Raw genomic sequence first — 14,192 nt, 5'->3', positions numbered from 1 at the left:
AAAACCAAATATATATATATATATATATATATATATATATATATATATATATATATATATATATATATATATATATATATATATATATATCCTTATAGTAATTGGGGGAACATAAATATATACATTTGTTTTGTTTTTTTAATTAAAGTGGATGTAAACCCGAGTTTTTTTTTTTTATGTCACAATGTAGAGTATAAGATTTCCTATCATCTGTGCCCAGTCTTGCCACACAGAGTTAATCCAGCTCTGAGCAATCCTCTTTTATTGTTCAGTGAAATAAAACGTAAGAAAAACCTTAGTCCATTACGCCCCCTTGCTGTGAGTGACAGGTTATTTACATATCTCATGCACTAGCCTGGAGACAGGCATTATTTTTTTAATTCCCACCCCCACTTTTCTGAAGTCATGTGGTTACTTTTCTGGATTTTGACTGGATGTTAGTGATCATAGCAGAATTCAGTGTATGGAATACATAGGAAAAAATGCATGTTGACAAGGGGAGTGTAGAGGAGAGCGGGGAGTCTACTGACATCATGAATCCACCCACAGAGCCCCAGACAACAGACCCACCCACAGAATCTGCAGTTTTTCAGTTCTTATAACAGACAGAGGGGAGACATTCGACAGGTAAAGATACATGCAGGAGGCATCTATATCCTTATAGATCAGCACTATGGCTGTAGTTTAGAAAGGATGAGAGTGGCTTTACATCCACTTTAACCTAACAATTATTTAAAGAGATTATCAACTTATAGACAATGCAAGTTTAAATGTCTTTGGAAGCTGAATTTATAGAGCTAAGAAACGTATAGTTCATAAAGGTCCTAGAATGGCAAAGCTTCCCCATTATACGCCATCCATCCCACATGTAAATTCTGTTCCTAAAATACACTTATCATAAATGTTAAAGTAAGAAGTAAGCAAGACCTGTGGTTGGCAATGGCCCGGATTCAGAGAGCAATTGCGCCTGCGTAACCATAGTTACGCAGCGCAATTGCTTGCTTGCGCCGGCGTTACGAATGCTCCTGATTCAGGAACATCGTAACGCCGACTGCAGCCTAAAATCTGCGTGGCATAAGGCTCTTATGCCACGCAGATTTTAGGCTGCATTCTTGCGATGACCGCTAGGGGGCGCTCCCATTGTGCTCAGTGTATAGTATGCAAATTGCATACTAACACCAATTCACAATGTTGCGCGAGCCCTGCGTACGCAAGTTACGGAGTTTCCGTACGGTGTCTTTAGCGTAAGGCTGCCCCTTCTAATAGTAGGGACAGCCAATGCTAAAGTACAGTAGGTGAACCCGATTTTGTGTCAATCTCGCTCTCTTTCTCGGCGAGATTGAGCACCTACGAGCCCCATCGCGGGAGCCAGCGCCGAGCTGGCTTGCCGCGATGGAGACAGAGCCGTCATAGAAGCGACGGGAGATCCGACTTGGATTCCCGCCAATTCTACACGTGTGCGGCGTTTGTTATGAATCCTGAGGGGGAAGTCCCCGCCAGATTTTAAATAAAAATCCGGCATGGGTCCCCCCTCAGGAGCATACCGGGCCCTTAGGTCTGTTATGGGTTGTAAGGAGAGCCCCCCTACGCCGAAAAAACGGCGTAGGGGGTCCCCCTACAATCCATACCAGACCCGTATCCAAAGCACGCTACCCGGCCGGCCAGGAAGGGAGTGGGGACGAGCGAGCGCCCCCCCCCTCCTGAGCCGTACCAGGCTGCATGCCCTCAACATGGGGGGGTTGGGTGCTCTGGGGCAGGGGGGCGCACTGCGGCACCCCCACCTCAGAGCACCCTGTCCCCATGTTGATGAGGACAGGGCCCCTTCCCGACAACCCTGGCCGTTGGTTGTCGGGGTATGCGGGCGGGAGGCTTATCGGAATCTGGGAGCCCCCTTTAATAAGGGGGCCCCCAGATACCGGCCCCCCACCCTAAGTGAATGAGTATGGGGTACATCGTACCCCTACCCATTCACCTGCAAGAAAAGTGGTAAAAACACAAATAAACCACACAGTGTATTAAAATATTTTATTTTTCTGCTCCGGAGGCCGCCCCCTGTCTTCTTTATTAGCTCTTTTACCAGGGGGAGCTTCTTCTTTGACGTCTTCGGGTGGGTGGGGGCCGCCGTCTGGTTCTCTTCCACCGCCGGGGGGGGTGGCTTTTAAAAAAGCCCCCACCCCCCCGGCGGGTTTCCTCCGGCGTCTTCGGCGGGGCTCTTCTTCTTCCGCTATCCCGACGGGTCTTCTCCGCTATCCGGGGGGTCTCGCCGCTCTCTGCTGTTGACTCGTCGCACCCCGGTTCTTCGTCTCGCAGTCCGGTCCCTTCTTCCGTGCTGTGAGTTCTTCTTCCGCGCTGTGACGTCATGTTCTTCACTTCTCTTCTTCTCCCGATGTTGACTCGCCGGTCCTCCTCGCTGAAATGACGGATGCGCGCCTTGCATCGGACCTATATAGGCCACACAGTCCCATCATGCTCTGTACCTACCCATGTGATACCTACCACGTGGTGGGTAGGTATCACATGGGTAGGTACAGAGCATGATGGGACTGTGAGGCCTATATAGGTCCGATGCAAGGCGCGCATCCGTCATTTCAGCGAGGAGGACCGGCGAGTCAACATCGGGAGAAAAAGAGAAGTGAAGAACATGACGTCACAGCGCGGAAGAAGAACTCACAGCACGGAAGAAGGGACCGGACTGCGAGACGAAGAACCGGGGTGCGACGAGTCAACAGCGGAGAGCGGCGAGACCCCCCGGATAGCGGAGAAGACCCGTCGGGATAGCGGAAGAAGAAGAGCCCCGCCGAAGACGCCGGAGGAAACCCGCCGGGGGGGTGGGGGCTTTTTTAAAAGCCACCCCCCCGGCGGTGGAAGAGAACCAGACGGCGGCCCCCACCCACCCTAAGACGTCAAAGAAGAAGCCCCCCCTGGTAAAAGAGCTAATAAAGAAGACAGGGGGGGCCTCCGGAGCAGAAAAATTAAATATTTTAATACACTGTGGTTTATTTGTGTTTTTACCACTTTTCTTGCAGGTGAATGGGTAGGGGTACGATGTACCCCATACTCATTCACTTAGGGTGGGGGGCCGGTATCTGGGGGCCCCCTTATTAAAGGGGGCTCCCAGATTCCGATAAGCCTCCCGCCCGCATACCCCGACAACCAACGGCCAGGGTTGTCGGGAAGGGGCCCTGTCCTCATCAACATGGGGACAGGGTGCTCTGAGGTGGGGGTGCCGCAGTGCGCCCCCCTGCCCCAGAGCACCCAACCCCCCCATGTTGAGGGCATGCAGCCTGGTACGGCTCAGGAGGGGGGGGGCGCTCGCTCGTCCCCACTCCCTTCCTGGCTGGCCGGGTAGCGTGCTTTGGATACGGGTCTGGTATGGATTGTAGGGGGACCCCCTACGCCGTTTTTTCGGCGTAGGGGGGCTCTCCTTACAACCCATAACAGACCCAAGGGCCCGGTATGCTCCTGAGGGGGGACCCATGCCGGATTTTTATTTAAAATCCGGCGGGGACTTCCCCTTCAGGATTCATAACAAACGCTGCACACGTGTAGAATTGGCGGGAATCCAAGTCGGATCTCCCGTCGCTTCTATGACGCGCTTGCTGGGATGTGCTGTCACTATTCCAGTGAGTGCAAGATGTCGGCGAGATCTCGGCACCATGTTGCCGAGTATCAGCGCGACGCTGTCGTGCTAAAAGCACAATATCACAAACACCTACTGTATACCCGCCGTTCCCGCATCGTGAAATTTGAATTTCACGTCGTTTGCGTAAGTGATTCGTGAATGGCGCTGGACGCCATTCACGTTCACTTTGAAGCAAATGACGTCCTTGCGATGTCATTTGCCGCAACGCACGTCGGGAAAGTTTCCCGACGGCACATGCGCTTTACGATCGGCGCGGGAACGCGCCTAATTTAAACGATTCCCACCCCCTGCGGGATCATTTAAATTGCGCGCGTTTAGGCCGGGCAATTTTGCCGGCGCGCCCTCGCAATTTACGGAGCTACTTCTCCGTGAATCGAGGGCAGCGGCGCAAATTTGCGGGGGCGCAGGGCAAAATCGTTGCCCTGTGCCTCCGTAATTAATGCGCAATTCTTACTGAATCCGGGCCAATGTCTTTTAAAACTTGTAGTACCAGTACAATTGGAAATCAAAGATTGTGCAAAGCTGTAATACATTATTTAACTACATACACAAACTTCACTTTTAAATACGTACTATTGACTATACTATTTGTTTCAAAGAGAAATAAGTTACATAAAAAACACTTAATTTCCACCATTACTAATCTATTATCCAAATTTTGTCAAAGAAGTTCTTCATCGATCGCACGTTACAGATGGAAGATTCTGCAACTAATAGAAACTGACTTGTTTCATTGGGGCCACAATGCCTTCCTGTCCCTCTGCCAGCATCTTAGATTTCATTTATTGATTTATAGATTCTGAGCTGCTGTGAAGAGTGCGAGATTCTCAAGTCTCCCCAGACTATGTTGTAATAGAACATAACAATGAAGACTCTGAATTTCATACCAAAGCGGATTTCTTTATGATCGACAGATGCAGTGCAGGGCAGCACAGCGACAAACAGCACTAGCTTATCGTTAGCACTCATTGGTAAAATGCTTAAGGATATTTAACACCAGGAGCATCATTTTATACAATACAAAGGGCAGCAACTCAAAATTTTAAATCGGTTGATTAATATTATCTCTAAGAAAGTCTAGAACTGCAGAAAAACATTCCAATTACAGGACTTTTTCTTGTAACATAACTAGGATGCATTGATAAATGATAATACCTGGCTTGTACAGACCACATATTTGCTCTTGTGCCAAGTACATTATGTATTTACCGACACTGCCTGTTTGTTGTGATGTTAACCACTTAAGACCCGGACCAAAATGCAGGTAAAGGACCAGGCCCCTTTTTGCGATTCAGCACTGCGTCGCTTTAACTGAAAATTGCGCGGTCGTGCGACGTGGCTCCCAAACAAAATTGGTGTCCTTTTTTTCCCACAAATAGAGCTTTCTTTTGGTGGTATTTGATCACCTCTGCGGTTTTTATTTTTTGCGCTATAAACAAAAATAGAGCGACGATTTTGAAAAAAATGCAATATTTTTTACTTGTTGCTATGATAAATATCCCCCAAAAATATATAAAAAAAGCAATTTTTTTCCTCAGTTTAGGCCGATGCGTATTCTTCTACCTATTTTTGGTAAAAAAATCGCAATAAGCGTTTATCGATTGGTTTGCGCAAAATGTATAGCGTTTACAAATAGGGGATAGTTTTATTGCATTTTTATTATTATTTTTTTTTTTTTTACTACTAATGGCGGCGATCAGCAATTTTTTTCGTGACTGTGACATTATGGCGGACACATCGGACAATTTTGACACATTTTTGGGACCATTGTCATTTTCACAGCAAAAAATGCATTAAAAATGCATTGTTTACTGTGAAAATGACAATTGCAGTTTGGGAGTTAACCACAAGGGGGCGCTGAAGGGGTTAAGTGTGACCTCATCTGTGTTTCTAACTGTAGGGGGGTGTGGCTGTAGGTCTGACGTCATTGATTGTGGTTCCCTATTGTAAACTTTGGGGGTTCTTAAGCTCCGCGAGACAAGTGCGTAAAACCGTGTCAGTAAAGCAAAGGGTCTTTATTGGTGACCAAACAAAACAAAATAAAGCTTTTCTTCAGCATCCAAAACGTCACAACAAAAGTCCTGCTTGTTTCCAGCATAAATTAGGAAAAAGTCTTTCTTCAGAAAAACAACCAAAAGAAAGGCACATACGTTTTTAGTAAGAAGTCCTCCAGACCTTCCCTGCAGACACAGCTTCACTTCCAAACTACTCAGAAATCCTCTCTGAGCAGCTAGCAGACTTCCATCTTGTCCTCACAGGTGCACTCTCCCAACTCACTCATTCCCTCCAGCATCACTTCCTGCTTTAATGGGTGGTTGTCTGTGAGATTTTAACCCCTTGTGCGCTGGCTTCCAGGGTTTAGGAGTGGAGGCTCCATCCCACCCAAATAACACTTTGGAGCCTCCAAAATTCCAGGCCCCAAACTACTTTATTAAGATAGAGAAGACTGCGAGCCAGTCCTCTCTGAATTAGCGCCTGCCTGGAACTTTTCACCCACTTTTGGGTGACCCCCTGAACCTTCTACCTCTATTTAAATGGACCATAGTCCAAACAGTGGTGCCGTATAGCACCCGTCCAGGACCCACCCCTGGTGTCCTGTACATATCCCCCCCCTCTGCCTCAACGCGGAGGTGTTGGAGGCAACAGTAGACACCATACAATGGACTCGGGAGAGGGCATCGGCATTCTGATGCTGTCTCCCGGGTCTGTGCTCTACCATGAAATTGAACTCCTGGAGAGAAAGGAACCACCTTGTTACCCTGGCATTGGTGTGTTTATTCTGTCTCATCCAGGTAAGCGGAGCATGGTCTGACACCAAGCGGAACTTTCTGCCCAGGAGGAAATATCGCAAGGAGTCTAGAGCCCACTTGATGGCCAGACACTCCCGCTCCACCACCGCATAGTTTCTTTCAGCTGCCGTCAGCTTCCTACTAAGAAAGACCACAGGGTGCTCCTCCCCATTGATTTCCTGAGACAGGACCGCTCCCAACCCTTCGCTTGAAGCATCTGTCTGTACTACAAAATCTTTTGTAAAATCTGGAGCTACAAGCACCGGATCTTGGCACAAAGCTGTCTTAAGCTTTTGAAAAGCCGTCTCGGCCTCGGCGTTCCACTTTATCATCACTGACTTTCTGCCTCTGGTCAGGTCGGTCAGTGGTGCAGCAACAGTGGCAAAGTTGGGGACAAACCTCCTATAATAGCCAACTATGCCCAAAAACGCTCTGACCTGCTTCTTGGTTAGGGGACGGGGCCAGTCCTGTATGGCCTCCACCTTACTCATTTGGGGCTTCACCAGCCCTCTACCCACAATATATCCTAGGTATTTTACTTCCTCCATCCCAATGGCACACTTCTCGGGGTTGATGGTGAACCCTGCTCTTCTTAAGGAGTCTACGACTGCCTGAACCCGGGGAAGGTGGGACTCCCAATCAGTGCTGAAGATGACTATGTCATCGAGGTAGACAGAAGCGTACCGTTGGTGTGGACGCAGAGTTTTGTCCATGGCCCTTTGGAACGTGGCCGGGGCTGAGTGTAGACCAAATGGCATCCTCTTATATTGGAAGTGGCCTTCTGGGGTAGAGAAGGCTGTCTTCTCCCTGGCTTCCTTAGTCAGGGGAATCTGCCAGTACCCTTTTGTGAGGTCTAGCGTGGTAATGTACCTGGCAGGCCCCAACCTTTCAATTAGCTCATCTACTCGTGGCATGGGATATGCGTCGAACTTGGAGACTTCATTAAGCTTTCTGAAGTCGTTGCAGAAGCGGAGGGTGCCGTTGGGCTTGGGTACCAACACAATTGGACTTGACCATTCGCTCTGCGACTCTTCAATGACTCCAAGCTCGAACATTCTTTTAACCTCTTCGGACACTGCCACCCTATGAGCTTCTGGGATACGGTAAGGCTTTAACCTGACTTTTACATTGGGCTCGGTCACAATGTCATGCTTGATGACGTTGGTGCGACCGGGCAACTCTGAAAACATATCTCTATTTTTTTGTAGAAACTCTTTTGTTTGCTGGGTTTGAGGTCTAGTCAGGGTAGCAGCAACCTGCACCAAGTCGATCCCTGCATGGTCCCCTGACTGTACCCCTACTACCGCTGACACTTGTTCTCTGTCTCTCCAGGGTTTCAACAAATTGATGTGATAGATCTGGTATGGTTTTCTTTTCCCTGGCTGGTGTACCTTGTAGTCCACCTCACCGACTTTCTCTACTACCTCAAATGGGCCCTGCCATTTGGCCAAGAATTTGCTCTCTACCGTGGGTATTAGAACAGCCACCCGGTCTCCTACTTGGAACTGTCTAATTTTAGCCGACCTGTTATACACTCTTCTTTGGGCATCCTGGGCCTTCTGCATGTGCTCCTTCACCAGTGGCATCACCTTAGCCACCCTCTCTCGCATTTGAGAGATATGCTCTACCACCGTTTTGTGTGGTGAGGACTCACTTTCCCATGTCTCTTTTACCAGATCGAGTAACCCCCGGGGCCTTCGTCCATACACTAATTCAAATGGCGAAAAACCTGTGGATGCTTGCGGGACCTCCCGGATAGCAAATAACAGGGCAGGGAGTAACATATCCCAATCCTTCCCATCTTTCTGGACTACTCTTCTCAACATGGATTTTAGGGTTTTATTGAATCTTTCGACTAGGCCATCGGTCTGTGGGTGGTAGACAGACGTCCGCAACTGCTTAATTTGAAACAATTTGCACAAGTCCGCCATTACCTTTGACATAAAAGGGGTACCCTGGTCTGTCAGGATCTCTTTGGGGAACCCAGTTCGTGAGAACATTTGAAACAACTCCCTGGCGATGGCCTTAGAGGAGGCTTTCCTCAAAGGGACAGCTTCTGGATACCTAGTTGCGTAATCTAGGATGACCAATATGTATTGGTGGCCCCGTGCCGACTTTACCAGGGGTCCCACCAGATCCATAGCGATCCGTTCAAACGGGACTTCGATAATCGGCAAGGGCACCAGAGGGTTTCTATAGTGTGGCACTGGGGCGGTTAACTGGCAAATGGGACAAGACGCACAGTATCTTTTAACCTCGGCCTTCAACCCTGGCCAGTAAAACCGGTCGTTTATCCTGGCCTCTGTTTTCTCCGCCCCCAGGTGTCCTCCCAGTGCATCGTTGTGGGCTAGATCGAGGAGCATCCGCCTATACGGTTGGGGAACCAGCAACTGCTCTATAGTTTCCCCTCGGCTCTCAGCCACTCGATACAGTAAGTCCCCCTTCAACGCAAAGTGAGGGAACCTCTGGTCTGCATCTGGCATTTGTGGGACCCCATCAACAACAGAAACCTGCTCTCGAGCATTGACCAAGGCAGGGTCCCGTAATTGGGCGGTACCAAATGCACCTCTGGACACGTCTAGATCTGGATGTACTGGCCTTGAGGAGGTTTCCCCTTCATCCTCCTCAACCGGGGAGAGCTCCTCGTCATCCTCCCCCAGCATGACTTGTAATGGGAAGACCTCCCCCACCTCAGAGATCAACCCGGGTTTAAGACCTGGGTCAGGGGCATTATCCTCCACATTAGCATTCCCTGCGACTTCATTATCAATGGTAGGTATTTCTATATGAGAGGGGTGTATTTCAGCTCCGGACCCCTCGGACCCTGTCCCTTCCAGGCCCAGTGCCCCCAGTTCCCCTGGTGGTGCCATTTGCACCTCGTTCCATAGTTCCAGAAATAGTGGACAGTCCCGCCCCACTATGATGTCATGAATTAAACTGTTTACCACCCCGACCTCCTGTGTAACTGAGGCATGGCCATAAGAAACAGTCACCGGAACCAAGGGGTACTCCTTGGTATCCCCATGAATGCATACCACCCGAAGAGTTTTAGTCACTGGTCTAAGCCTCCCAAGTATCCTGGCATGTACTAATGTTACCATGCTACCGGAGTCCAGTAGGGCCCTGGCAGGAAGGTGGTTCACCCACACTTCACACTCAAACCGTCCTGCAGCCAGGTCAAGATGAGTGGTACACACACTTCGCACATAGAAGGAGCTTCTCCGACCAGTTCCGCACTCCATAGGCTCCTCCTGCAGTGGGCATTGTGCCCGGGTATGCCCCCAGGACCGACATCGCCAACATTGTATGTCTCCCATCTTTGGTACAGGAACCGACCTCCGTGGTTCTAGGGCAGATGGTGTAAACCTGCGGACGCCAACATCTGGCAAGGCTTCTCTCCTCAGGTTGGTGGCTGGTCTGGGTGTCCTTGGCGTGGGTTCTCGACGCTTGGCAGGCCCAAGCAGGTCCTCCACCACGGTATACCGTTCAACCAGCTCGATCAGCTGGTCAGCATTAGTAGGGTTTCCATGGCTTACCCAGCGCTGTAGGTCATCTTGTAGGGACCGTAGGTACCGGTCCATTACCACTCGTTCCACCATTTGTGGACCTGACAACTTTTCTGGCTGCAGCCATTTTTTAACTAACTGAATTAGTTCATGCATCTGGGACCTGGGTGGTTGGTCCGATTTGTACCGCCAGCGATGCACCCTCTGAGCCCGGACAGCTGTGGTCACTCCCAGGCGGGCCAGGATTTCAGCTTTTAGACGTTCATAGTCTTTGATGTGCTCAGCTGGGAGGTCAAAATAGGCCTTTTGCGGGTCACAAGTGAGAAAAGGCGATATAATGCCGGCCCATTGGTCCCGGGGCCACGCTTCTCTCTCTGCTATCCTTTCAAAGGTGGTAAGAAAGGCTTCCACGTCATCGCTGGGTGTTAGTTTCTGCAAAAAATGGCTGGCTCTAACAGACACTGGGTTGCTAACGGCAACGACCGCTTGCGCTTGTCCCTGAGCCAGCTGCTGTACGGCCTCCTGCAAGGCAGCCACCTGTGCTTGAGTGGACTCCTGCTGGGCCGTAAACTGGGCGGATAGCAGCCGTGTATTTTCCTGCTGCGCAGCTATAGCCTGTGCCAGGGCCTGCTGCTGTTGAGCCATCGCTTCCTCATGGCGACGGTTTGACTCTGCTGACGCTTGCTGCTGGGCCACAATGGCTTGCTGCTGGGTCACAGTGGCTTGCTGCTGGGTCACAGTGGCTTGTGCCAAAGCCTTAACGACCTCCTCCATGCCTTTGTCTGCTGTTTGTAACGCCTGGGCTGACTTCACCCAAGACATGCCATAGGTACACTGTCTCTTTAAATGTCAGTTTTAAACGGTTTTTGCGCCTGCAAATGCACTTTGCCCGCATTCGACACCAATTGTAAACTTTGGGGGTTCTTAAGCTCCGCGAGACAAGTGCGTAAAACCGTGTCAGTAAAGCAAAGGGTCTTTATTGGTGACCAAACAAAACAAAATAAAGCTTTTCTTCAGCATCCAAAACGTCACAACAAAAGTCCTGCTTGTTTCCAGCATAAATTAGGAAAAAGTCTTTCTTCAGAAAAACAACCAAAAGAAAGGCACATACGTTTTTAGTAAGAAGTCCTCCAGACCTTCCCTGCAGACACAGCTTCACTTCCAAACTACTCAGAAATCCTCTCTGAGCAGCTAGCAGACTTCCATCTTGTCCTCACAGGTGCACTCTCCCAACTCACTCATTCCCTCCAGCATCACTTCCTGCTTTAATGGGTGGTTGTCTGTGAGATTTTAACCCCTTGTGCGCTGGCTTCCAGGGTTTAGGAGTGGAGGCTCCATCCCACCCAAATAACACTTTGGAGCCTCCAAAATTCCAGGCCCCAAACTACTTTATTAAGATAGAGAAGACTGCGAGCCAGTCCTCTCTGAATTAGCGCCTGCCTGGAACTTTTCACCCACTTTTGGGTGACCCCCTGAACCTTCTACCTCTATTTAAATGGACCATAGTCCAAACAGTGGTGCCGTATAGCACCCGTCCAGGACCCACCCCTGGTGTCCTGTACACTATATAAGGGAACACACGATCGATGACAGCGCCACAGTGAAGAACGGGGAAGCTGTGTTTGCACACAGCTCTCCCCGTTCTTCAGCTCCGGGGACCAATCGCAGGACTCCAGTGGCACGCACCCGCGACCCACGGCTGGGCTTTAACAATCAAATACAGTTACGGGATTGTGCCCAGCTGTGCCATTCTGCCGACGTATATCGGCATTAGGCGGTCCTTCAGTGGTTAAAGCTACCCCAAACAACCTAAAATCTGTCACTGGGTATAAATCGGTATCTGAATCATGTAAATGGAATTTATTATTATGTTTATTTCACAACAAACTATAACTGTGGTGCACGTGGACAATGCAGGTCACTACTGGAGAGACTATCGATATGAACCATCCTCAGAATTCAATAGTCCAAAAGGAACAGAGCATTATACTATTGACCCCATTCCACCAACCATTACCAAACTAATGCCATTTTTAAACAATAAAGGCCTTTGCACCTGAAACTATTTTGCATTGCTGGTTTAAAAGCCATTTTAGAGCTTCAGAAGGTTGACTATTCAGTGACTCCTCACATCCTATTTTGTTGATATATGACTATGAGTGGGAGGGACAGAGAAGCTCTCTGAGGCCGTGTACACACGGTCGAACATGTCCGCTGAAACTGGTCCGTGGACCAGTTTCCGCGGACATGTCCGACCGTGTGTACGGCCTAGCGGACAGGTTTCCAGCAGGCAAAAGTTTCTTAGCATGCTAAGAAACTTTTGTCCGCTGGAAACATGTCCGTCAGACATGTCCGATGGTTAGTACACCTAATCGGACATGTCCGCTGGTTATGACGCGTAACCAGTGTCCCGAAATCCCCCGCATGCGTCAAATTGATTCGACGCATGCATGGAAGCATTGCACTTCCGTGTTTGAGAAAGCCAAAAAACAACAGATTCTAACATCCAAGAAAGTGAGGGGGTGGAGGAATGAAGTGATGGTGTGATGCCCACCCCCCACCAATACAAAACATTGTATTCTGACATTGAGACCCAACGCTGTAGAAATACACATACCAGTAGCTGCAGCCGCTGATTGACTAAAGTTTTCAGACTCTAAAGCCCTGTACACACGATTGGTTTGTCTGATGAAAACAAACATTTGCATCATGGATTTGCAGCCCACAAATCTGCAGCAACTGCGTGATGCTATCATGTCAATATGGACCAAAGGGCGGTCCAACCCGGTACTAGCAAGGTGTACCTAATAAAGTGGCCGTTAAGTGTATATCTCAGGCTGGGATTTTAAAATCCAAAGCTTGACAGAAGGATAACAAGGATTCATTAGCCTAGTTCATTTATACCAAGTGTAGCGCCTGGGTACTTTATAGTACCGGTACTAGTTAAATATAGAGGGAGATCAGAGTGTAGTTAAACTCTGATCCAAATTGTTAAGTGCAAAACAGGGTCTCTGTCTCAGCTTGGCTGTGCTGTAGGCTATTCTGTTGCATTGGGGTGTTCTTACTTACATTCCTTTACTTCTACCAAATGCAATACGCATCATTCACCCCTAGGAATTCAGGGGAGCCATGAGGTAAATTGTGCCACCCAAAACAACCAGCAGCTCCATGTGATCCAAATTGTTAAGTGCAAAACAGGGTCTCTGTCTTAGCTTGGCTGTGCTGTAGGCTATTCTGTTGCATTGTGGTGTTTTTCCAACCCCAGTGCTGCAGGTGGCAGCAGTGGAGTCAAGGTTTGGGTGCTCTTTCCCAGCAGCCAATCAGGAGGGTTTGGCCTCGCTGTGCATGCTGGGGAGGGGTATTTATGAGGCAGACGCCATTGGTTCTGGGTCTTCTTCTACAAATGTGGCACCCACCTTTAGGGTGACCACATCACGGTGCCCACAGTGTTATGGCCTACCTGCCCGGGGTGTGCATGCCATGCGGTGTTCCTGGTTCCGGGACCATGTTGGGCCGGAGCATCTGAGCAGCAATGGGAACCCAGTGAATGACTGGGTTCCCACCCTTGAGGATCTCAAGCTGTATTGCTGTTTGGGTGGGAGTCCGTCTGAGGAGCGCCATTGAGAGGCTGGCGATCCAAAAGGGCCTCGACAAACCACCGGGGATCAAGGTAGCCGGACACTGAAGGATTGATCCCCTGTCAGTCGGTACCTGAGCGAAAAGTTGAAGGAGATCCAGGTGTAATTTATCTAAGGAGGAATGCGTCCGTAAGTACTAGTCAGAGAGGGCCTGTGGCAGAGGTGTCTCCCTGAAGTTCACCAATGAGTGTCTGTGGCAGAGACTTTTCCTCAAGTTCAAGTTCACCAAGGAGGGTCTGTGGCAGGGACTTTATCCTACAAATGTTCGAGTGATACTCCAGCTGTCAGATCAGTGAGAGAGGCCTGTCCGGGTACACTAAACCCACTCAGGCAGGAGTGGCGCAGAGAAGTGTTACGCTTGGGAGCAGGACTGTTTCCCTATTATCACGCCTGAATCTGCTGTTCTCCTTTCTTCTTCAACTTTACTTTCCTCACCACAAGTTTATTGTTCTTACCCGGCTGGGTAATAAAAAGCACAGCAAAGAGCACCTGTTGTGGACATTCCTTTACTTCTACCAAATGCAATATGCATCATTCACCCCTAGGAATTAAGGGGAGCCATGAGGTAATCGTGCCACACAAAACAACCAGCAGCTCCTCCGGGAGTAGTGTTACA

The 14,192-nt window shown here is 49.3% G+C and overlaps 1 protein-coding gene across 8 annotated transcripts in view; it reads right to left on the bottom strand.

Annotated features, from left to right (window-relative positions):
- CACNA2D1 (calcium voltage-gated channel auxiliary subunit alpha2delta 1) overlaps positions 1-14,192 on the bottom strand; it is an 856,738-nt gene that overhangs the window by 732,900 nt on the left and 109,646 nt on the right. The gene's annotated exons all lie outside the window — the stretch shown is intronic.

Source organism: Rana temporaria, chromosome 3, assembly GCF_905171775.1.
Source record: "Rana temporaria chromosome 3, aRanTem1.1, whole genome shotgun sequence".
Taxonomy (NCBI): domain Eukaryota; kingdom Metazoa; phylum Chordata; class Amphibia; order Anura; family Ranidae; genus Rana; species Rana temporaria.
Note: the sequence above shows the minus strand (reverse complement) of the source record. Positions and strands in the feature narration are given on the sequence as shown.